General features: G+C 35.9%; 1 long non-coding RNA gene and 1 other non-coding gene across 2 annotated transcripts in view; one reads left to right on the top strand and one right to left on the bottom strand.

Moving 5' to 3' along the window:
- Positions 1-27193, top strand: part of LOC143670116 (uncharacterized) — a 224449-nt gene that overhangs the window by 78462 nt on the left and 118794 nt on the right. The gene's annotated exons all lie outside the window — the stretch shown is intronic.
- LOC143672420 (U6 spliceosomal RNA) lies at positions 253-359 on the bottom strand. The gene has a single exon (XR_013169868.1). It is a non-coding gene; the product is annotated as a U6 spliceosomal RNA (small nuclear RNA).

A 27193-nucleotide genomic window follows, 5' to 3' on the forward strand; every position in this document is an offset into this window, starting at 1 on the left:
ATTAATTTATTTCTTCTCACTTTAATCATTCATCCATTCACCATCTGGTGCTAAGTGCTAAGTCTGTAGAGAGGAATAATAGATAATCTGTTTCGAGCTCATCTTATGGTTGAGTAACACCTATACACAAATAAATTATAATTTATTTGAAGAATGATAATGCTAAGTGTATGATATAGAGGAAGGAGGGCCTAACTTGATTGTGGAGAGAGGGGAGAACTTCATAAAGGGGTTGACTTCTTTTTTTAAAAAAAAAATATGGAGCGCTTCACGAATTTGTATGTCATCCTTGTGCAGGGGCCATGCTAATCTTCTCTGTATCTTTCCAATTTTAATATATGTGCTGCTGAAGTGAGCACGGGGTTGACTTCTTAATGCATCTTTGAAGGTTGAATAGAGATGAGATATGGTAGGTAGGTAGTAGCCAAAGGACGGAAGTTGTCAGGGAAGTTGAGTTTTATCCTTTGGGCAATGGGAAGTTGTCAGTGAATTTTACCTAGGTAAGAAATATGATCAAGACTGCATTTTGGAAAAACTTTTTTTGGCGGGATATAGGGGATGGACTGGAGGGCAGGAGTGGAGTTGTTTGAGGCTTTTGAGGTAGGGAAAGCAATTAGGAGCTACTGCAAAAACATACACAAGAGCTGAAAATGCCCTGAACTAAGTCTATGGAAGTGAGAATGAAGAGAAAGCCACAGATTCAAGAGATAATTAGGTAGAATTGAAATGATGATTTCTAAGAAATTATTGCTAAGATTTGGAATATAAGAAGGAGAACGCGTTGGGAGAATGAGTGGGAGAGAGGATGAACTTACTTTTGGATACTTTGAAGTTGTGGCACCCAAGTAGACATATGGATTACGAGATAACCCTGGAGCTTAGAAAATAAGCCTGAGGTAGAGATATCTGTTTTGAAATCAGGGACTAGTTAAAATCGGTGGAGTAGATAGGGATCCTTGAGGGGTTGAGTTTAGAGTAGAGCTCTCCAGTCTTTTTTCTGTCTCCATATTTTTCTTATGTGCCACATTCCCATCTAATGTCACTAAATACAGGATGTGATTTTTACCAGAATGGGTTGGAGGAGTGGCATGCTGTAAGCTCAGTTAAGAATCGTTAGAAGCTGGACTGATAAGTGTTTATAGATGTAGGAGAAGAATTAGAAGGTAGACGTCCCAGAATCCAAGAAAAGAATGGGTTTTAAGGAAGCAAAACTCAGTCAATAGGTAGTTTAGTTCAAATAAAAATAAAATCTTTAAAAAAACAGATGCAGTGATAATTATGTTAAGGCAGAGGTCTACTTCTAGTATGAAATATAGATTACTCTAGAATCAGAAATAATTAAAAAAGAACCCCAAGCATTTGAAATGCTTGTCGTTGGCTGCTTTGTTAAAACAGTACAATCTTTGATAGGCTTATCTTTACTTCATTTTGAGTAAGCTTTGCTATTTTTAATACCATTAAGAAATACCTTGAATATGTATTTAAAGTCATTTTCTTAATAATCTGTCTAATCATTGCTTCTTCTACTTTGAGCAGTTTTACTCCTGAAAAATAAGGGTGCAATGCCTGATTTTCTGAAACAAATTAATATACTCAACCTGCTGAGAGTGATATTAGTACCCAGAATTCAAAACCAGATATGATAGCAATGTTCCTTCTGTCTATACTGTGACCAAAATTTGGTGAAACCAGTTTGTAAAAATGCTACATGAGAGCCTGAAAGTGTTATAGCTGGATTCCCTGCTGCTTCTAGTTTTGCTGCTGTTAATCAAACTTATTGAATCCCCTAGCAATTGAATGTCAAGTTATTCTATACATGGATCAGCAGAGAGAATAAAAGTAGTTAGGCAATCTATAAAGAGCTTCACAGAAATGTTACCATGAGTGCTAAGGAAATATGTGCATGTGCATATATACCTATGTTTATGTCTTGTTCAGTCCTCCTGAGACCAGACTGGGAATGGAAAGGCCTCCTTTCTAGGCTGCTTGTGCGAGCTTGCCTTGGATGTGGGGAGTTTCTTGTCATGGGGTCTGCTGCTGAGATACATGTCTAGGGTGGGTAAAAAGGCTTGGTAGGATCTATGTATTAAAGCAAGGAGATTGTGAACTGAGAAGCCAATGGAATTGGATGGGAAGTGTTGAAAACATGCTTAAAAAACAATGGAAATGTCCAAATGGGATTAATGCCTACATCCTGAAAGTAGGTAGTGGCCATATAGTAAAAAGTCATATACGTTCCACTGAGGAAGATAGATTTTTATCCTGAAAGCAATAGGAAGCCATCACTATTTAAGATCTTTCGTTTAAATATGTCCCAGGAGGTGGGGCACGGTGTCTCAGCAGGCAGAGTTCTCAGTACCTGCCCATGCAAAAATATATATATATTAACTATGTCCTAGGATGTCCTAGAATTTTTTATGCATTTCTTCTACATGAATGGTTTTCAGCCAGGTTTATTGGGATATAATTTATATACATAAAATTTACCTTTTTTAGTGTACAGTTGTATGCATTTTGACAGATACATACATCATGTAACTACCATCATAATCAAGATATAGAGCAGTCCCGTCATGCCATATAATTCCCTTTGTGTCCATGTGTAGCCAACCCTTTTCCCCACCCTAGCTTCTAGTAACCACTGGTCTTTTTTTGTCCCTTTAGTTTTGCAGTTTTGGTTCAACCATTTTGGAAAACAGTTTGTAAGTTTTTTCTAAAGTTAAACTAAACTTGCCATGTGACTCAGCAATCCCACTCCTAATTATAACCCTCAAAAAATAAAAGTTTATATTTGTGGTTATGCTTAAAACGTATGCAAGGAAAATTAGTTGGAATCACATTTTATTATATCACCCAAAACACTGGGCGACCACAAACAGTTCAGTGAGGTATGGACTGTTTGCTCTTTTAATATGGGTATTTTATCAACTCAAAGAAAGAAAGCCCTTTTGAAATCTTTTTTCTTTATACTGTGAAAATATGTTTTGAGGTGTCATAATACAGTGGGAGTCCACCCGAGAGGTGTTTCTGGTGCTTATGGAGTATTCTTGGCTGAAGTGAACTCATTGCTAAGGGCCAGGCCCTATCATTTATTTGGAAGGAAAGATTATTTTGGATAAGCCAGTTTGGTTGCTCAAGTGTAATTTCTATAAAAGGGTAAGAAAAATACTTGCTAACTTTTACAATAATTTCTGTGCTTTTGGTATAAATAAAGCTTTCTAGTTGTTCTGTTGTTTGGGAGAAATGGTTTCTTTAAAATCTAATGACTACATTATGGTGAAGACATAAAGTGGCTTCACAATTGTTCCCTATGGCACTGTTTTATGGCAAAGTCAAATGTCATGACCAACAACTTTATAATTACCTTTAAAGCATTGCTGCCTGGAGCTAGAAAAATTATGTTTGTTCATGGAGTTTTCATTGTCCTTATCTACATTGGTCTGAAATCTATAGACAAACAATGGCCTGAAACAAATATACCCAAGTATACCCTAAATCTAGGCTTTGGTATTAGGGTTATGCTGACCTCATCATAAATCAAGCTTGAAGGGGTTTCTTCTTCCTCTGTTTCCCGAAAGAGTTTGTGTAAGATTTTCATAATTCTTAAATGTTTGATAGAATTAACCAGTGAAGCCAAATTTCTCTTCATTTTTCTTTGTAGGAAAGTTTCTAATACCTATAAAAGATATAAGGCCATTCAGAATTTCCATTTCTTTTGTTAGTTTTTAAATTGTAAATTGTGTTTGTCAAGCAGTTTTGTTCTTTTTGTCTGTTTTCAATTTTTTTTACATCAAGATGCTCAAATATCCCTTCTTATCTTTTTAGTGTCTATAGTGTTTGTAGTGATGTTTTCACTTTCAAACCTGATATCAGTAATTTCTGTTTTCTCTGTTTTTTTCTTCATCAGCCTTGCTAAGGGTTTATTGATTTTATTAATCACTTAGAAGAGCCAACTTTGGCTTTGTTGATTTTCTCTTTTGCTTTTCTATTCATTTATTTCTCTTTTTATTAATTCCTGCCTTAAACTTACTTTGGATTGTGTTTGCTCCTTTTTTTTTTGTATGCTGTATGGCAGGGTCATGTTTCATTCTTTTTCCATGTGAGTATCCCCATTATTGTAGCACCATTTGTTGAATTTTTATTTGTTTGTTTTGTTTTTGGGAAGTACATGGGCTGGGAATCAAACCCGGATTTCCTGCATGGCAGGCAGAAATTCCACCACTGAAGTACCCTCACACCCCTTTGCTCCTTTTTTATTCTAACCTTTTTAGGTGGAAGTTTTCTTGTCTTCTAATAAAAGCATTTTAAAGCTATGCATTTCTCTCTCAGTACTGCTTTAGATAGATCCTACAAACTTTGCTATGTTGTGCTTTCATTATCATTCATTTGAAAGTATTTTCTAATTTCTTTTGTGATATCTTCTTTGACCCATGATTTCTTTACAAGATGTGGCTTAATTCGCAAATATTTGTAGATTTTCTAGTATCTCTTTATTACTGATTTCTAATTTTGGTCAGACAACATATTCTGTTTGATTTCTTTCCCTTGAACTATATTGAGACTTTTTTTTTGGTCTAGCACATCTTGGTGAATGTTAACTTGTGTATTTCAAAAGAATGTGTTCTTTTGTATTTATGGGTACAGTATTCCATAAATGTTATGTCAGGTTGGTTGATATTATTGCTCAGGTGTTATGTCCTTCCTTACTTCTATCGTCCTATCTACTACTGAGAGAGATGTTAAAATCTCGATGATGATAGTAAAATTGTTTATTTCTCCTTTTAGTTTGTTCAGTTTTTGCTTCATATATTTTGAAGCTGTTATTGTTAGTTGTGTACCAATTTACAATAGTTTCTCCTTGATGAATGTCCTTTTTACCATTGTGAAATGAACTTCTTTATCTTTCGTGAATTCCTTGTCTTGAAATATAATGTCTAATTTTAATATAACCAAGTGTTTTCGTGATAGACTTTCCTCTCACTTTGTTTTAGCCTATTTTCCCTTATATTTGAAGTATGTTTTATCAATACCACATAGTTGTGTTCTACAGTTTTAAAATCTAGCTTGAAAATCTCTGTCCTTTAATGGGAGTGTTTAGGCTAATTTTATCTAATATAAATTTTCTATGGTGAGATTTAAATTTACCATCTTGCCATTTGTCTTCTATTTGTTCCTTTGTTTCTTTTCCTGTTTCCTTTTAAGTTAATGGAAGTGTTTTTTTTTACATGAAAATATATGTGTATATATATTTACTTTCATGTATGTATATACATACATATTTCCTTTTATTTTAACCTTTAATATCTCATTAAATTTATAAGCTTGTGTGTAGTTTTAAATATTATATTTTACTTAATGTATCATACAGATTTGCCCACGTCATTAAATACCTTTAAATGTGAGCTTTCATTCCTTTGTATGTGTATAGAACAATTATTCAGCCATGCCCCCTCCTATTTGAAATACACATTTCCATTTATTTTTTTACTTTCATAAATAAAGCTTTAGTGAACATCCTTTAATAGAAATTTCTGAGTTTGTATCTGATCATTTCCTTGAGATAGATTTCTAGAAGTTAGGTCACTGGGCCAAAAGAAATGAGTAAAATTTTGTATCATGTTGCTAGTTTGCATTCCAGATAAATTTCAGTAAAGTACATTCATATCAGCAATGAGCAACATTGTTTACATTAATAAAAAGTAGTTATTTAAAAAAATTTTTGAATGCAGATTTTATTCAGATATATTTACGTGCCATACATTCCATCTAAAGTATACAATCAATATCTCACAGTATCATCACCTAGATGTGCAGTCATCATCATCATACTCAATTTAGACCATTTTCATTGCTCCAGAAAGAAAAATGTCAGATAGACATACAAAAAAAGAAAACCCAAAACACCCACAGTCCCTTATCACCCACCGCCATTATTGATCCCTTGTATTGGTATAGTAGACCTGTTACTATTGATAAAAGAATATTACTGTATTACTGTTAACTATAGTCTGTACCTTGCAATAGGTAATTTTTTCCCATGTACTACTCTGTTATTAACTCTTTGTATAGGTGTCATACATTTGTACTAGTTCATGGAAGCTAAAAGTAGTTATTTTGACATGAGACTTTGTTCATGCTTTTGTGCTTAGAAAATTAGAGCAATGTTTACCATCATTTTCTTCTCCCATTTTTGTAGTCTCATTTTTCCACAATTGGAATTGTTCTATTTTTGTTTTTTGTATTTCATTCTACTCTCTCTATAGGATTTTAAAACTATACCTATTCATAGTGTTAATTTCTAGTGGTTGGTCTATGGATTTCAGTATGCCACTTTAGATTATTGAAGTCTTACATGTACCCCTATATTTGTCATTTCCAGTGTTTTTCATTCCTCCTCTAGATCCAAATTTTAATCTGGTATAATTTCTCATTATCTAATCCTGAAGATTGTAGAGCAGTTTCCTGTAAGGCAGATATGCTGGCAATGATTTCTCTCAGACATCATTTATCTGAAAATGTTTTAAATTTGCTTTTACTTTTTAAAAAGAAATTTTTAGGGGATGCAGGGGTAGTTCAGTGAATTCTCTCCTGCCATGCAGGAGACTTGGGTTTGATTCCTGGCCCATGCAGTCCCACCCCCAACACAAAATTTCCACAATTGGTGTTGCAATAACAGGATACGCACATGGAAAAAGAATGAAATGTGACCTCTCCCCCACCATACAGCATACAAAAAAAAAAAAAAAAGAGAAATTTTTACTGTAGTAACATGTGCAACTCAAAATTTGCCATTTTAACCACATTCTAGTATACTGAATCAGTGATTTTAATTATATTCATGATATTGTACGACCATTATCACCATCCATTACCCCAGACTCAGGTGTCACACAAATATGCAAAGTTCCATGGAACGACTAGGATATATACAAAGAGCTCAGCATCTCAGAATTTAGAAATAAGGGTTATAGCTCTGGAATAGATGTAACTGCTATAAGAGCTTACAATCTAGGAACCTTTACAATAGGCCTTCACCTGATAACCTGTGCTCTCGAATTCAGTTTCAAGAGTACACATTATAGTTAGTCCATATTAGTGAGGTATTATAATATTTGTCTTTTTATTTCTGACTTATTTCACTCAACTTACTGTCACCTGCTGCTGCATGACTTCATTCCTTCTTGCAACCATTCAATAGTCTATTGTATGTATGCATCACAGTTCCCCCTTCCAGTCTTCACTTGTTGTACCCCTTAGGTCACCTCCATCCATTGCAATTCACAAACATTGCCACCATAAACACCAGTGAGTACATGCTGTTTTGATGATTGTGGCTTTGTAGTAAGTTTTGAAATCAGTAGAGTAGGGCCTCCAATTTTGTTCTTCTTTTGAACTATTGATTTGGCTATTTGGGGTCCTTAGGGATTCCATATGAATTTGAGGATCAGCTTTTCCACTTCTGCAAAAAAAAAAAAAAAAAAAAGGCTGTTTGGATTTTGATAGCTATGGCATTGAGTCTGTAGACCATTATGCTGGTTTGAATCTGTTGTGGACCCCAGAAAAGCCATGTCCTTTAATCCTCATTCAGTATTTTTGGGTGGAAGCTTTTTGATTATTCCCACAGATGTGACCCATCCAATTGTGGGCAGTAACTTTTTAGATGGTATCGTGGAGGTGTGTCTCCACCCATTCAAGGTGAGGTTGCTTACTGGAGCCCTTTACGTGGGAACCATTGTGGAAAAAGCTGCAGAGTCCACACAGCGAGAGATCTTTGGAGATGAAGAAAAATGCCTCTGGGGGAGTGTCATGAAACAAGAAGCCTGGAGAGAAAGCTCGCAGACATTATCATCTTTGCCATATGCTTTTCCAGTTGAGAGAGAAACCCCAAACATCATCACACTTCTTGAACCAAGGTATCTTTCCCTGGATGCCTTAGATTGGACATTCCCATAGCTTTTCCTTAATTTGGACATTTTTGGCCTTAGAACTGTAATCTAGCAACTTAGTAAATTTCCGTTTTTCAAAGCCATTCCATTTTGGTATATCATATTCCAGCAACTTGCAAACTAGAACAACTACTTTGGGTAGTATTGGTATCTTGATAATATTGTCTTCATATCCATGAACACAAGATCTATAAAACTTTGATTTCTTTCAGCAATGTTTTATAGTTTTCAGTGTAAAAGTAAGTCTTTCACTTCCTTGGTTAATTTTATTTCTAGGTATTGTATTCTTTTAGGAGCTATTGTGAATGGAATTGCTTTATTAAAAAATTCCCATGTCAGAATATTCTTTGCTGTTGTAAAGAAACCTAGCTGATTTAAAAAAAATTAATGCAGTTTTATTGGTATGTGTTATATAGTCACATACCATGTAATCATCCAAAGTGTACAGTTAGTGGCTCACAGTATCATCATATAGCTGTGTATTTATCACCACAATTGACTTTTTTCTTTTTTATAAAAAATAACACATATACAAAAAAAGCAATACATTTCAAAGCACACCACAACAATTAGTTATAGAACAGATTTCAGAGTTTGGTATGGGGTATAATTCCACAATTTTAGGTTTTTACTACTAGCTGCTACAAGACGCTGGAGACTAAAAGAGATATCAATATAATGATTCAGAAATCATATTCATTTGTTAAACCCTAACTTCTCTGTATAACTCCACCATCTCCTTTGATCTTTCTCCCACTCTTTAGGGTTATTTGGGCTATGTCCATTCTAACTTTTTCATGTTGGAGGGAGCTGTTGATGATATGGGATGGGGGCTGGAACTAATTGATGTTCTGGAGAGGCTGGCCTCTCTCCATTTCAGGACTTATCTGATCTAGGGACCCATCTGTATGTAGTAGGTTTCTGGAAAGTAACTCTAGTGCGTGGAACCTTTGTTGAATCTCATATAATGCCGTAGGTTTTCTTTAGGGTTGGCAAGAATGGTTTTGGTTGGGGGTTGGCAAACTATGATAGGTAGTAATGTCTAACTGAATTTGCATAAGATTACCCTCCAGAGTAGCCTACTGACTCTGTTTGCGCTCTCAGCCACTGATACTGTATTTGTTATACTTCTTTACCCTTTTCGGTCAGGATGGCATTGTTGATCACATTGTGCCAGGGCCAGGCTCGTCCCTGGAGTCAGATCCCACGTTGCCAGGGAGACTTTCACCCCTGGATGTCATGTCTCATGTAGAGTGCAGGGTAATGATTTCACTTGAAGAGTTGGGCTTAGAGAGAGAGAGGCCCCATCTGAGCAACAAAGGAGGTCCTCTGAAAATAAGTCTTAGGCATGCCTATAGGTAGACTAAGCTTCTCTGCTACATAGATAATTTTCACAAGACAAGGCTCGAGATCAAGGGCTTGACCTATTGAGTTGGGTGTCCCTAATATTTGACACAGTATCAGGGTTTTCCTCAGTGGTCAAGTTTAATAGTTCCATATTTTTTCTCCTATCCCTCAAGGGACTTTGCCAATACATTTTTTTTAACTTTTTATTTTATTTTATTTACTAAACATACCAACATACAAATGCAAACATTTTTTTTTTTTTTTTTTTTTTTTTAAAGGAAAGACAGAGAGAAGGAAGGAAGGATAGAAGGAAGGAAGGGAAACATAAACATTTTCTTGTTTTATTGTATTCTGTTTCTCCGTTTTTGTTACATGGGCTGGGGCCGGGAATCGAACCGAGGTCCTCCGGCATAGCAGGCAAGCACTTTGCCCGCTGAGCCACCGCGGCCCGCCCAAATGCAAACATTTTTATGTGTTTTTTTTTTTTTTTGCATCGTCAGGCACTGGGAATCAAACCCGGGTCTCCAGCATGGCAGGTGAGAGCTTTGCCTGCTGAGCCACTGTGGCCCGCCCAACACAAACATTCTTACCATATGATCATTCCATTCTACATATATAATCAGTAATTCACAGTATCATCACGTAGCTGTATATTCATCATCATGATCATTTCTTAGAACATTTGCATCAATTCAGTACAAGAAATAAAAAGAAAACAAAAAAATTCATACATACCATACCCCTTATCCCCCCCTTTCATTAATCACTAGCATTTCAATCTACTGAATTTAACATTTGTTCCCCCTATTATTTATTTTTAATCCATATGTTTTACTTGTCTGTCGATAAGGTAGATAAAAGGAGCATCAGACACAAGGTTTTCACAATCACACAGACACATGGTGTAAACTATATCATTATACAATCATCTTCAAGAAACATGGCTACTGGAACACAGCTCTTCATTTTCAGGCAGTTCCCTCCAGCCTCTCCATTACACCTTAACTAAACAGGTAATATCTATTTAATGCATAAGAATAACCTCCAGGATAACCTCTCAACTCTGGAATCTCTCAGCCATTGACATTTTATTTTGTCTCATTTCACTCTTCCCCCTTTTGGTAGAGAAGGTTTTCTCAATCCCATCTCATTCTAGGATTTCTGTCCCACGTTGTCAGGAAGGTCCACACCCCTGGGAGTCATGTCCCATGTAGAGAGGGGGAGGGCATGAATTTGCTTGTTGTGTTGGCTGAGAGAGAGAGGCCACATCTGAGCAACAGAAGAGATTTTCTTGGGGGTGACTCTTAGGCCTAATTTTAAATAGGCTTATTAGCCTTTCCTTTGCAGGGTTAAATTTCATATGAACAAACCCCAAGATTCAGGGCTCAGCCCATTGCTTTGGTTGTCCCTGCTGCTTGTGAGAATATCAAGAATTCTCCACTTGAGGAAGCTGAATTTTCCCGCTTTCTCACTTCCCCCAAGGGGACTGTGCAAATACTTTTTTATTCAGTATTCAAATCATTCTGGGATTTATCGGAACATCACTCTGGACATACCTACAAAATCTCACGCTCTACTGCTGTGCTGGTTTGAAATGATGTATGGATCCTAGAAAAGCCATGTTTTAAACCTAATCCCATTTTGTAAAGGCACCCACTTCTTCTAATCCCTATTCAGTATTGTATATTTGAAACTGTAATCAGATCATCTCCTTGGAGATGTGATGTAATCAAGAGTGATTAAGCTGGATTAGGTGATGACATGTTTCCACCTGTTCCAGTGGGTCTTGAGGAGTTTCTGGAGTCCTATAAAAGAAGAAACATTTTGGAGAATGGGAGATTCTCCCAGATGACGCTGTGTTCACCATATGCCCTTCCAGCTGAGAGAGAGAAGCCCCAAGTGTGTTTGCCATGTGCCTTCTCAATTGGGAGAGAAACCCTGAACTTCATCAGCCTTCTCGAACCAAGGTAACTTTCCCTGGATGGGTGCCTTCGATTGGACATTTCTGTAGACTTGTTTTGATTGGGACATTTTCTTGGCCTTAGAACTGTAAACTAGCAACTTATTAAATTCCCCTTTTTAGAAGCCATTCTGTTTCTGGTGTTTTACATTCCAGCAGCTAGCAAACTAGAACAACTGCCAATACATTTTTTTTTTTTTACTTTTTAATTGTGTGATATACCATATATACAAAGCAAAGAAAGAGAAAAGCAATAGTTTTCAAAGCCCTCTTCAACAAGTACATTTTGCCAATACTTTTTGATTATCTGCTTAATATACTCTGGGATGTATCTAGTCATTACATTAAGCTATACAGGATTAAAAGTGCTTATTCTTATTCTGGGCTCCCTGTATTTGGGTTCTTTAAATGATCTATCCAGAGCGGTTGAGTTAGATTATATACTACAGAAAATTTGGGTTCTGGACAAAATAAACTTTTCTTCCTTTGGTCTCATAGAGTAGGTGAAGTTCTAAAATACAATGTTTTCCTTACCCCTGTATTTTGAATTACCTTAATCCCAACCTGATTGGCTTCATTATTATCTCTAAATACCGGGTTGTGCATGTATAGCACAGCCTTTGAAAATCCAGAAATAACAATGACCACTCCAGACTGAATATCACTGCTGTAAGAGTTTACAGTCTAGGCCCAATTTTCTTATATGTATTTTCTAAATGAGACCATAACAGTATTTGCTCTTTTATTTCACAACTGATTTTTGTGTGCTAATCTTGTAGCATATAACTTTGCTGAATTTGTTTATAGCTCTAATAGTTTTCATTTGGATTCTTTGGGATTTTCCATAAAAAGGATCATGCCACTTTGAGGTAGTACATTTTGCTTCTTCCTTTCTGATTTGTATGCTTTTTATTTCTTTGTCTTGCCTAATTGCTCTGGCGAGTACTTCTAGTACAGTGTTGAATAGCAGTGGTGAAAGTGGACATTCTTATTTTATTCTTGACCTCAGGGGTAAGGCTTTCAGTCTTTTACCACTGAGTATGATGTTAGGTGGGTTTTTATATATGCCTTTTATCATGATGAAGAAGTTACCTGATAAATCCTACTTGTTTACTGTATATGATCTTTTTAATATTCTATAGGATTCAGTTTACTAGTATTTTATTGAGGATTTTTGTTTGCTTTTATATTCATAAAGGGAATTGATCTATAGTTTTGTTTTCTTGTGATGCCCTTATCTGGCTTTGGGATTAAGGCAATGTTGGTCACATAGACTTAGTTAATAGAATTCCCTTCTCTTCAACTTTTTGGAAAAACTTTAGATGGATGAGTGTTCAGTCTTTGAATGTTTGGTAGAATTCAGCAGTGAAGCCATCTGGCCCTGGACTTTTATTGTTGGGAGTTTTTTGATATTCTTGTTCTTTATATAATCAAGGAGACATAAAAGTTTGAAGGTAAATAGAGGGGTTAACATGATTTTAAAAAGACTTTTTTTTTTAAAGTAAGGAAGCATTGTCTAAAACAATAAGGAAGGAGATGGTCAACATGCATACCAATAAGTATATTGGTCTGATAAGACATAGAATGTTTGTCATCTAGGAAGATTACTCACATGGTGTATTAGCTAAGGTTCTCTAGAGAAACAGAATCAGCAGGAGATATCCTTAAATATAAAATTTATAAAAGTGACACATGTAACTGTGGGGATGTAGAGTCCAAGGTCTGTAAGGCTAGCCACAACCTGGCAGCTCTGATGAAAGTCCATAACAAACTCTCAGGAGTAGCTGGCTGGGCAACCATGGGGATGTAAGGGTCCAAGCTCTGTAGGGCAGGCCGCAAGCTGGCAGCTCCAAAGAGGGTCCTCAATGAACTCTCAGGAGAGGCTGGCTGGCTGAAGCAGGAAGAGTGATTGTCTCTTCCAAATCCCCCTTAAAAGTCTTCCAGTGATTAGATTAAATGTCACTCATTGCAGAAGACACTCCCCTTAACTGATTACAAATGCAATTAGCCGTGGATGCAGCTAATGTGATCATGATTTAAGTCCATGAAATGTCCTTATAGCAACAGACAGGCTAACGGTTGCCTAACCAGGCAACTGGGCACCACCACCTGGATAAGTTAACATATGAACCTGACCGTGACAGATGGTTAAAAGCCTTTTATAGCCTCTCACTAAGAGCAAACAAATAGTCCAAGAAAACATTGTTATTTTAACAGAGTGAAACCAAATTCTTGGGTTTTTTTTTTGTATGAAGATACATCTGATAAGAAAACTATTAAAAATCTCATAAAACTACAAAATTTTAGCCAACCTTAACCACAACCAATAAAATTCACTTCCAACAAGACTCCTGCAATTTTCTATATCCATCCATTTTGTCCTACACATTCCTGTTTCTCATTCTGCAGCATTCAGTTATTTCACTTTAAGGGAAAAAGTACTCTCTTTTTCCTTAACAAAAATACTCCCTGCATACTTCACATATGTAAATTACCAAAAAGGACCTTGAAATCGATCTTCAAGGCAACATCTTAGAAAATGCATGTCTTTTTTTGTTTTATTTTTCTTTTTTTGAAAAATAATGCATACAAAAAAAAGCAATAAATTTCAAAGCACACCACAACAATTAGTTGTAGAACAGATTTCAGAGTTTGGTATGGGTTACAGTTCCACAATTTTAGGTTTTTGCTCCTAGCTGCCCTAAGGTACTGGAGATGAAAAGAAATCTCAAAATAATGATTCAGCAGTCATACTCATTTGTTAAATGCTACCTTCTCTGTATAACTCCAGTATAATCTTTGATCCTTCTTCCACTCTTTGGGGGTATTTGGGCTATGCCCGTTCTAAATTTTTCATGTTAGAGGAAGCTGTCAACAATATGGGATAGGGGAATGGAACTAGTTGATGTTCTAGAGAGGCTCTGTATTTCAGGATCAACAAGGAAATAGAGAACATGAACAATTTGGTAAATAAAATTAGAACTAACAGACACATATATAAGTCATTACACCCCAAAATACCAGGATATACATTTTTCTCTAGTGCTCATGGACCATTCTCCAGGATAGATCAAATGCTGTAACACAAAACAGGTCTTTAGAAATTTGAAAACATTGAAATTGTTCAAAGCACTTTTTTGTATCACAATAGAGTGAAGCTAGAAATCAATAACCACCAAAGGACAAGAACTTTCACAAATATATGGAGACTGTTCTGGTTTCTAGCTGCTGGAATACAATATACCAGAAACGGAATGGCTTTTAAAAGGAAGAATTTAATGAGTTGCTGGTTTACAGTTCTAAGGCCGAGAAAATGTCCCAATTAAAACAAGTCTATAGAAATGTCCAATCTAAGGCACCCAGGGAAAGATACCTTGGTTCAAGAAGGCCGATGAAGTTCAGGGTTTCTCTCTCATCTGGAAAGGCACATGGCGAACACAGTCACAGTTTCTCTCTCGGTTGGAAGGGCACATGGCAAGCAAGACATCATCTGCTACTTTCTCTCTTGGCTTCCTGTTTCATGAAGCTCCCTGGGAGGCGTTTTCCTTCTTCATCTACAAAGGTCGCTGGCTTGTGGACTCTGCTTCATAGTCCTGCAGCATTCTCTGCTCTTTCTGAATCTCTTATTCTCCAAAATGTTTCCTCTTTTATTGGACTCCAATAAACCAATCAAGACCCACCCAAATGGATGGAGACATGTTGTCACCTAATCCAGTTTAACAACCACTCTTGACTAAATCACATCATCCAGGGAGATGATCTGATTACTGTTTCAAACATACAGTATTGAATACGGATTATTTTATCTTTATGAAATGGGAATCTGATTTCATCATGGCTTTTCTAGGGGGCATACTTCCTTTCAAACCATCACAGAGACCAAATAACACACTCTTAAACAATGAGTGAGTCAAAAAGAAATTGCTAGAGAAATCAGTAGCTATCTCAAGACGAATGAAAATGAGAATACAGTGTCTCAGAACTTATGGGATGCAGTGAAGGCTGTGCAGATTTATTGAGGGAAATTTATTACCTTCAATGCTTATATTAAAAAAGAAGAAAGCAAAAATCGAGTACTTAACTGCTCACCTGGAGGAACTTGAGAAAGACACCAAAGCAAACAGAAAAAGAAATGACAAAGATTAAAACTGAGTTAAATGAATGGGAGAACAAAAGAACAATAGAGAGAATCAGTAAAACCAAAGTTGGTTCTTTGAAATATTCAAGAAAATCCATGGGCCACTAGCAAGGCTGACAAGGAAAGAAAGAAAGAGGATGCAAATAAACAAGGTCAGAAATGAGAGGGATATCATTACCACAGACCCTGAAGAAATAAAAATATCATAAGAGGATACTATAAACAAGTATATGCCAACAAACTAGACAACTTAGATGAAATGGACAAATTCCTGGAAATACACAAACAAGATACATTGACTCAAGAAAAAATAGAAGATCTCAACAAACCAATCACAAGTGAAGAGATTCAATTAGTCATCAAAAATCTTCCTACAAAGAAAAGCCCAGGGCCAGATGGCTTCACAGGGGAATTTTACCAAACATTCCAAAAAGAACTAATGCCAATCCTGCTCAAATTTTTCCAAAACATTGAGGAAAACATGAAAACTACCTACCTCATTTTATGAAGCTAACATCACTTTAATACCAAAACTGGATAAAGATGCTACAAGAAAGGAAAACTACAGACCAATTTCCCTAATGAATATACATGCAAAAATTCTCAACAAAATATTAGCAAATTGAATCCAGCAGGACATTAAAGGAATTATGCACCACGACCAAGTGGGGTTTATACCAGGAATGAAAGGATGGTTCAACACAATAAAATCAGTTAATGTAATACAGGAAATTACCAAATCAAAAGGAAAAATTCATATGATCATCTCGATTGATGCTGAAGAAGCATTTGACAAAATTCAACATCCTTTTCTGATAAAGACTTCAAAATGTAGGAATCAAAGGTAACTTCTTTAACATGATAAAAGGCATATATGAAAAACCCATTGCCAGCATCATACTCAATGGTGAGAGGCAGAAAGCTTTCCCCCGAAAATGAGGCAGGGATGCCTTCTGTCACCGCTATTATTCAACATTGTACTAGAAGTTCTAGTGAGAGCAATCAGGCAGTAAAAACACATAAAAGGCATCCAAATTGGAAAGGAAGAAGTAAAACTTTCATTATTTGCAGATGACATGATACTATATTTGGAAGATCCTGATAGCTCTACAACAAAGTTACTTGAGCTAATAAACAAATTCAGCAAGGAGGTAGGTTATAAAATTACTGTGCAAAAATCAGTATTTTTTTATGCACAAGCAATGCCCTAACTGAGGTGTCAATTAAGGATAAGATTTAGTTCAAAATAGCAACTGAAATAATCACGTATCTAGGAATGAACTTAACTAGGGATGTAAAGGACTTGAATGTAGAGAATTACATAACTTTGATAAAAGAAATCAAAGAACATCTAAATAGTTGGGAAGACATTCCTTGCTCTTGAATAGGCAGGTTAAATGTAGTTAAGATGTCAATTCTATCCAAATTGATCTACTGATTCAGTGCAGTACCAAACAAAATCCCAACAATGTACTTTGAAGACTTGGAAAATCTTGTTACCAAATTCATCTGGAAAGAAGAGAGACCCAAAATATCTGAAATCATTTCCAAAAAGATAAATGAAATGGGAGGATTAACACTCCCTAATTTTAAAACATATTATAAAGCCACAGTGGTCAAAACAGCATGGTACTGGCACAAAGATAGAAATATTGACAAATGGAATTGAAACAGGAGTGCAGAAATTGACCACCAAATCTGTGGTAAACTGATCTTTGATGAGGCCCCCAAATCCCTGGAATTGGGAGAAAACAATCTTTTCAGTGACATGGGGGAACTGGCTATCAATAGCTAGAAGAATGAAAGAGGATCCTTTCCTTACACCTTATGCAAAAATTAACTCAAATTTCATCTAAATCCTAAATATAAGAACCAATACCATATTGCTCATAGAAGAAAATGTAGTGAAACATCTTCAAGACTTAGTAATAGGAGATGGCTTCCTCAACTTTACACCCAAAGCACAAGGAACAAAATAAAAAATAGATAAATGGGAACTCCTCAAAATCAAATACTTTTGCCTCTCAAAAGATTTTGTCAAAAAGGTAAAGAGGCAGCCAACTCAATGGGAGAAAATATTTGGAAATCACACATTGGATAGATGTTTGATGTCCTGTATACATAAAGAAATCATACAACTCAACAACAAAAGAACAAGGAACCCAATTTTAAAATAGGCTGAAAATATGAATAGACATGTTTCTGAAGAGCAAATACAGATGGCTAAGAAGCACATAAAGAGATGCTTATTCTCATTAGTTATAAGGGAAATGCAGATCAAGCCTAGAATGAGATACCACCTCACACCTATAAAAATGGCAGCTATTAAAGAGACAGGAAATTGCAAATGTTGGCAGGGATGTGGAGAAACTGAGACACTTATGCAGTGCTGATGGGAATGTATAATGGTATAGCTGCTATGGAGGACAGTCTGGCAGTTTCTCAGTAAACTAGGTATCGAGTTGCCCTATAACTCAGCAATACCGCTACTTGGTATATACCCAGAATTTCTGAAAGTAGTGACACAAACTGATATTTGCACTATTTACAATCATCAAAAGATGGAAACAATCCAAGTGCCCATCAATAGACAAGTGGATTAACAAAATGTGGTACATATATATGATGGAATATTATGCAGCAGTAAGACAAAATGATGTCCTGAACCACATGGAAAGTTGGATGAGCCTTGAGGACATAATGCTGAGTGAAGTAAGCCTTGTGCAAAAAGAAAGATTCTGTATGATTCCATTTTTATGACAATGGTTTAGGTAAAATGAGAGGCTTATAATACAGAATATAGGGTACCAAGAGAAACATTGAAGCTTGAGATGGGTGAACAGTTAGCTAATGAAGTTGAACTTAATTGTAAGGGAACAGAAGTGAAGGCAGTTCACTAGTGGGTCCATAAATAATATTGCCATATTGAAGTGAACATGATAGAAAGGGGTTGTATAGACTCATATGTCCTATCAATTAACAGTACAAATATAAACAGGTTCTTGCATGAACTACTGCAAAGGTATGAATCTTGTACAAACAGTTTATAATTTCAGGGTATCTGGGGAAAATGCTTTTGCATGCTATAGGCTGTGTTTAACAGGAAAATATCAACAGTACTGCGGCAATACCAGGTTTACATAATGGGGGGGAGGATGAGAGTTAGGGGGAGGTTTGGATTTTGTATTTGGTAAGGGTGTGTTTATTGGCTATCTTTCTCTTGGGAGCAATAAAATGATCTAAAATTGAGAGTGTTAATGCACTGTTGATTTTGGGCATTATACCTGAGGCTCAGTAGATGGAGGTGGCTGAAAGATGCACTGACTGAGAAGTGGATTGTTGAATGATGGTGTAAACATATGACTGAACACAGTGCTGCTACAAAAAGGAGCGAAGTTGTGAGGCATGCAACGATGTGAATGGACCTGTGGGACATTGGGTGAGACAAAATAAGCCAGAAACAAAAGAGCAAATGTTGTATGATTTCATTTAGAAAATACTTATAAGAAAACTGGGGCCTAGATTGTAAGCTCTTATAGCAGTCATATTTAGTCTGGAGTGGTAATTGTTTTTTCTGGATTTTGAAGGGCTGTTTTATATATGTATAACCTGGTATTTAGAGATAAGAATGAAGCCAATCCTGTCGGGATTAAGTAATTCATAATACAGAGGTAAGGAAGACATTGTCTATATTTTAGAACTTCACCTACTCTTTGAGACCAAAGAAAGATAGTTTTATTATGTTCAGAACCTAGGTTTTCTAGATGAGTAGCACATAATCTAACTCAACCTGTCTGGATAAATCATTTAAACAACCCAAACACAGGCAGTCCAGAATAATAATCAGAGCCTTTAATCCTGTATATCTTTTTTTTGTTTGTTTACATGGGCAGGCACTGGGAAACGAACCCGGGTCCTCTGAGATGGCAGGCAAACATTCTTGCCTTCTGAGCCACCGTGGCCCACCCAATCCTGTATATCTTAATAGAATTCCAGGATACATCCCAGAGTATATTAAGCAGATAATTTAAAAGTATTGGCAAAGTTGAGGATGAGAGAGAAATTATGGAACTATTGAACTTTACCACCAGGGAAACCCCAGATACTGTGACAAACATTAGGTATGCCTAGGTCAATAGGCCATGCTCTTGATCTTGAGGCTTGCTCTTGTGAAGCTTATGTTTGTAACAGAGAAGCTTAGCCTACCTATAGGGATGCCTCACAGTCACCTCCAGAGGACCTCTTTTGTTGCTCAGATGTGGCCTCTTTCTCTCTACGAAGGTTGTATTTAACAAATGAATATGTGTGATGAGTCATCAATACTGATATTTCTTTTTGTCTCCAGTACCTTAGGGCAACTAGAAATAAAAATCTAAAATTGTGGAATTATAATCCATACCAAACTCTGAAATCTGTTCTACAACTAATTGTTGTGATGTACTTTGAAATTTATGGCTTTTATGTATATATGTTTTTTAAAGAGAAGGAGGAATATAACAGAGAAGATAGGATTTAATAAATGAGCATGACTGCTGAATCATTGTATTGATATTTCTGTTGGTCTCCAGTGTCTTGGAACAGCTGAAAGATAAAATGATAAATCGTGGAACTGTATCCCATACCAAACTTTATAATCTGTTGTATAACTACTTGTTAAAATGTACTTGAAAATTTATTGCTTTTTTGTATATATGATATAATTCACAATTAAAAAGTTTATGAAAAAGAAAAGAATGTATTATTTAATTTACATATATTTGTGAATTTTCCAGATATCCCGTTATTGATTTCTAGCTTCGTTCTAGGTGTTCAGAGAAGATGCTTTGCATAATTTCAATCTTTTTCATGTTTTTGAGAATTTGTTTTGTGACCTAATGTGGTTTATACTGAAGTATGGTCCATGTGCCCTTAAGAAAGCTATGTATTCTGTTGTTGTTGGATGGAGTGTTCTGTATATATATGTTAGGTTTCATTCATTTCTAGTATTGTTCAAGTCTTCTGTTTCCTCATTTGTGTTCTGTCTTGGTGTTCCGTCCATCATGAGGAAAATGGTGTATTGAAGCCTCCCACTATTAATTTAGAACTTTCTATTTCTCCCACCAGTTTTGTCAATGTTTGCGTCATGTATTTTTGGGACCTTTGGTTAGGTCCAAATATCTTTATAATTAAGTCTTCTTGGTGGAGTTATCATTTTGTTGAAATATAGTATTCATATTTGTCTCCTCTGTCAGATTTTGATTTAAAGCGTATTTTGTTCAGTATCAGTGTAGTCATCCAAGCTCCCTTTTCAGAATATTTTTTCCATCCTTTCACTTTCAACTTATTTGTGTTTTTGGGTTTAATGTGAGTCTGTTGTAAACAACATAGAGTTGGATCATGCTTTCTAATCCATTCCACCATCTGTGCCTTTTTATTAGAGAGTTTAATCCATTTACATTCAAAGTAATTGTTGATAACAGGAATTATTGCAGCCATTTTGTCTTTTGTTTCTTGTATGTCTTATATGCTTTTTGTCCCTCGTTTGCTCCATTGCTGCTTTCTTTTGTGTATAGTTGATCTTTTGTAGTAAAACAGATTGGTTGCCTTCTTATTCCCTTTTCTGTGTATATTTTAGATATTTTCTTTGTGGTTACCATGGGGTTTATCATTAACATTTTAAATTTGTAACAAACTAGTTTGAAATGATGCCAACCAACTTTGTGTCAATATCATACACAATACTGTGTCTATACCCCTCTAACCTGCCTCTTTATGTTTTTCTCACATATTACCCCATTGTTGGCCTGCCCAACAATGTATGAAATGTGATTATTTTTTCTTTCGTGGCAATGTATTCTAAATCTTTTAGGAAATAAAAAAGTAGAGGTATAAATTGAGAATATCGTAATACTGGCATTTCTATTTTCCCATGTAGTTACCTTTACTGGAGGTCTTTATTTCTTCTTATGGTGCCAAGCTACTACCTACTCTCCTTGCCATTCAACTTGAAGAATTCACTTTAGCATTTCTTATAGGGTAGGTCTTTTGGTGATGAACTCCATCAGCTTTTGTTTATCTGGGAATGTCTTAAATTCTTCGTTTTTGAAGGAAAGTTTTGTTGGATATGGAATTCTTGACTGTCGATTTTTCTTTTTCAGTACTTTAAATATATCATTCCGCTGCTTTCTTGCCTTTATGGTTTCTGATGAGAAATTTGCATTTAATCTTATTGAGGATCCATTTACATTATGAGTCACTTCTCTCTTGCTGCTTTCAGAGTTGCCTATTTATCTTTTGGCATTTGACATTTTCATTACGATATGTCTTGGAGTAGGTCCATTTGGATTTATTTTCTTTGTAGTTTGTTGAGCTTCTTGGAGTTATATATTCTTGGAGGTATATGTGTCTTGTGTCAGTTTTGGGAAGTTGTTGGCCATTATTTCTTTAAATATTCTTTCTGCATCCTTCTCTTTCTGGGAGTCTCATGATGTATATGTTGGTATGCTTCATGTCCCACAAATCCCATAGGCTCTGCTTGCTTTTTTCATTCTTCTTTCTTTCTTCAGGGTTAATGATTTGAATTGTTTAATCTTTTGTCTTAGTGGGCCTCGTTTTGGAGATACTCTGCTGGTGGGTGAACAGGAGTGCTGGCTCATTACTGCTATGTGGGGGTTGAAGTCCAGGTTCCCCACTTGACCTCCTTTTGTACTTCATGAGCCAGGTGCGCCTTATTACTTCTAGGCAGAGATGGAAGTTTAGCTTCTCCCTAGGCTGCCACTGATATCACCCTTGCTGGGAGGAGCAGGGCACCTCATTATTACTCCCCACATGGCATCTACTGACAATGTAGGAAATGAGGTGAGGTTTGTTATCATCTAGCAGGGATGAAAGTCCTACCTCCCCACTTGGTTTTCTCTAACACTATCTCATTGGGTGAAAAGGGGTGTCTTGTTACATCCAGGTGCACATCAAAGCCTAGGCTCCCTATTCAACCTTTGCTGATGGGTATGGGATCTGTGTAATTTTGTGTGTTTTTAAAAAATAGTATTTGGCTAGATTTGGATGGTTATTATATAAAAATTTTCTGTTTTGATAGGCTGCTCTTTTCCTGGACCTTTGGTTAGAGAGAGGTTTTCCTTGCAATTATTTTTTCCTGTGCCCATTGGTGTTTCTGGGTTACTGGCTTCTACAGGTTATATTTGGCAAAAAGAAAATCCTTGGGACCTATCACCATATAGTTCCTTGGGTCCTGAGGTTCCCTAGCTGGCCTGCTTATTTTTATCACATTTCAGATTTATCTTGTATTGGTTTTATATGTACTCTTCAGGGTGTTTAGCTGTACTTGGTGAGAAGAATCAGGATGAGTGCATTTCTCTTATCCTGGAACTGGAAAAATGGCATTGGATCTTATAAAGTTTTAATTTTCCAAACTGATTGGCATAACATGCAATCACATTAATCTTTATTAATATATTTATTTATACTGAGATTAAGCATCTTTTAGTGTTGAAGTGATTTTATTCCTTTTTTTTAAACTTTCTATTCACATACTTTGCCTAGCTTGCTTTATGTCTATATGAATTTGTTTATTCCAGATATTTCATATAAGTGAATCAGATAATATTTTTCCTTTTGTGTATGGCTTAATTTACTCAACATAATGCTTTCAACATTCATTCATGTTATAGCATATATCAGAACTTTATTCCTTTTTGCAGCTGAGAAATATTTCAGTATATGTATATATCACATTTTATTTATGCATTTATCTTAGGTTCTTTCTACCTTTTAGCTATTGTAAATAATACTGCTATGAACATTGTTGTACAAATATCTATTTGAGTACCTGTTTTCATTTCTTTTGGTTTTGTACCTAGGAGTGGAATTGCCTTATCATATAGTAATTCCATGTTTATCTCTTTGAGGAACCACCAAATTGTTTTCTACAGTGGTTGCACTAATTTAAAGCCCTACCAACATTGTACAGGGGTTCCAATTTCTCTGCTTCCTCGCCAACATGGGTCACTTTCTGCTTCTTCTTTTTTTTGAATAGTAATCTTGGTGGGTTTGAAGTGGTGTTCTCATTGTGGTTTTGGTTTTTATTTCCCCTGATGACTAATGATGTTGAATATTTTTCATACAAATGACTTATGGGCCATTCGTGTATCTTTTTAACAGAAATGTCTATTCATGCCCTTTGCCCATTTTAAAAATCAGATTGTTTGTCTTTTTTTTTTTGTGTTGAGTTGTAGGAGTTCTTTATATATTCGGGATGTTAAACTTTTATCAGATATATACTCATTTATCTGTTTTGTCACATATTGTAGGTTGCCTTTTTTTTTTTTAGGGTGACAGAAACATTCCACATCTTTATTTTTATTTTTTATTTTTATTGACAAAACATAACATACAAACACAAGCATTCTTAACATATGAAAATTGCATTCTGGATATATAATCAATGACTCACAATGTCATCACATAGTTGTATATTCATTACCATGATCATTTCTTAGAACATTCGCATCACTCCAGAAAAAGAAATAAAAAGAAAAAAAAATTCATACATACCATACCCCTTACCCTCCCTCTCACTGACTGCATAGTATTTCCATCTACTCAATATATTTTGGGTTTTTTGCGTGTTTGTTTCTGCATCGACAGACACCAATCGAACCTGGGTCTCTGGCATGGCAGGCGAGAACTCTGCCTGCTGAGCCACCATGGCCCACCCCCATCCACCCAGTATATATATATATATTTAACTTTTTTTATTAATTAAAAAAATTAACAAACGAAATATTTAGAAATCATTCCATTCTACATAGATAATCAGTAATTCTTAATATCATCACATAGTTGCATATTCATCATTTCTTAGTACATTTGCATAGATTTAGAAAAAGAAATAAAAAGACAATAGAAAAAGAAATAAAATGATAATAGAGAAAAAAAACTATACGTACCATACCCCTTACCCCTCGCTTTCATTTACCACTATTTCAAACTGAATTTATTTTAACATTTGTTCCCCCTATAATTTATTTTTATTCCATATGTTCTACTCTTCTGTTGATATAGTAGCTAAAAGGAGCATCAGACATAAGGTTTTCACATTCACAGAGTCTCATTGGGAAAGCTATATCATTGTTCAATCATCATCAAGAAACATGGCTACTGGAACACAGCACTACATTTTCAGGCAATTCCCTCCAGCCTCTCCACTACATCTTAAACAACAAGGTGATATCTACTTAATGCATAAGAATAACCTCCAGGATAACCTCTCGACTCTTTTTGTAATCTCTCAGCCATTGACACTTTGTCTCATTTTACTCTTCCCCGTTTTGGTCGAGAAGGTTCTCTCAGTCTCTTGATGTTAATTCTCAGCTCATTCTAGGGTTTTTCTCAGTCCTTTGATGCTGAGTCTCAGCTCATTCCAGGATCTTTGTCCCACGTTGCCAGGAAGGTCCACACCCCTGGGAGTCATGTCCCACGCAGAGAGGGGGAGGGTGGTGAGACTGCTCATCATATTGGCTAGAGAGAGAGGCCACATCTGAGCAACAAAAGAGGCTCTCCTGGGGGTGACTCTTAGGCCTAAATTTTAAGTAGACTTGACCTATCTTTTTTTTTTTAATTAATTAACGGAAAAAAAGAAATTAACCTGACATTTAGAAATCATACCATTCTACATATGCAATCAGTAATTCTTAACATCATCACATAGATGCATGATCATCGTTTCTTAGTACATTTCCATCGGTTTAGAAGAACTAGCAACACAACCGAAAAAGATATAGAATGTTAATATAGAGAAAAAAATAAAAGTAATAATAGTAAAAACAAAACAAAACAAAACAAAGGAAAACAAAAACCTATAGCTCGGATGCAGCTTCATTCAGTGTTTTAACATGATTACTTTACAATTAGGTATTATTGTGCTGTCCATTTTTGAGTTTTTGTATCTAGTCCTGTTGCACAGTCTGTATCCCTTCAGCTTCAATTACCCATTATCTTACCCTGTTTCTAACTCCTGGTAGACTCTGTTACCAATGACATATTCCAAGTTTATTCTCGAATGTCGATTCACATCATTGGGACCATACAGTATTTGTCTTTTAGTTTTTGGCTAGACTCACTCAGCATAATGTTCTCTAGGTCCATCCATGTTATTACATGCTTCATAAGTTTATCCTGTCTTAAAGCTGCATAATATTCCATAGTATATATATATACCACAGTTTGTTTAGCCACTCGTCTGCTGATGGACATTTTGGCTGTTTCCATCTCTTTGCAATTGTAAATAACGCTGCTATAAACATTGGTGTGCAAATGTCCATTTGAGTTTTTGCCCTTAATTCCTTTGGGTAGATGACCAGCAATGGTATTGCTGGGTCGTATGGCAATTCTATATTCAGCTTTTTGAGGAACCACCAAACTGCCTTCCACAGTGGTTGCACCATTTCACATTCCCACCAACAGTGGATAAGTGTGCCTCTTTCTCCACATCCTCTCCAGCACTTGTCATTTTCTGTTTTGTTGATAATGGCCATTCTGGTGGGTGTGAGATGATATCTCATTGTGGTTTTGATTTGCATTTCTCTAATGGCCAGGGACATTGAGCATCTCTTCATGTGCCTCTTGGCCATCCATATTTCCTCTTCTGGTAGGTGTCTGTTCAAGTCTTTTTCCCATTTTGTAATTGGGTTGGCTGTCTTTTTGTTGTTGAGTTGAACAATCTCTTTATAAATTCTGGATACTAGACCTTTATCTGATGTGTCATTTCCAAATATTGTCTCCCATTGTGTAGGCTGTCTTTCTACTTTCTTGATGAAGTTCTTTGATGCACAAAAGTGTTTAATTTTGAGGAGTTCCCATTTATTTATTTCCTTCTTCAGTGCTCTTGCTTTAGGTTTAAGGTCCATAAAACCACCTCCAATTGTAAGATTCATAAGATATCTCCCAACATTTTCCTCTAACTGTTTTATGGTCTTAGACCTAATGTTTAGATCTTTGATCCATTTTGAGTTAACTTTTGTGTAGGGTGTGAGATATGGGTCTTCTTTCATTCTTTGGCATATGGATATCCAGTTCTCTAGGCACCATTTATTGAAGAGACTGTTCTGTCCCAGGTGAGTTGGCTCGACTGCCTTATCAAAGATCAAATGTCCATAGATGAGATGGTCTATATCTGAGCACTCTATTCGATTCCATTGGTCGATATATCTATCTTTATGCCAATACCATGCTGTTTTGACCGCTGTGGCTTCATAATATGCCTTAAAGTCAGGCAGTGCAAGACCTCCAGCTTCGTTTTTTTTCCTCAAGATGTTTTTAGCAATTCGGGGCACCATGCCCTTCCAGATAAGTTTGCTTATTGGTTTTTCTATTTCTGCAAAATAAGTTGTTGGGATTTTGATTGGTAGTGCATTGAATCTGTAAATCAATTTAGGTAGGATTGCCATCTTAACTATATTTAGTCTTCCAATCCATGAACACGGTATGCCCTTCCATCTATTTAGGTCTTCTGTGATTTCTTTTAGCAGTTTTTTGTAGTTTTCTTTATATAGGTTTTTTGTCTCTTTAGTTAAATTTATTCCTAGGTATTTTATTCTTTTAGTTGCAATTGTAAATGGGATTCATTTCTTGATTTCCCCCTCCGCTTGTTCATTGCTAGTGTATAGAAATGCTACAGATTTTTGAATGTCGATCTTGTAACCTGCTACTTTGCTGTACTCATTTATTAGCTCTAGTAGTTTTGTTGTGGAATTTTCCGGGTTTACGACATATAGTATCATATCGTCTGCAAACAGTGATAGTTTT

Source organism: Tamandua tetradactyla, chromosome X, assembly GCF_023851605.1.
Source record: "Tamandua tetradactyla isolate mTamTet1 chromosome X, mTamTet1.pri, whole genome shotgun sequence".
NCBI classification, from domain to species: Eukaryota; Metazoa; Chordata; class Mammalia; order Pilosa; family Myrmecophagidae; genus Tamandua; species Tamandua tetradactyla.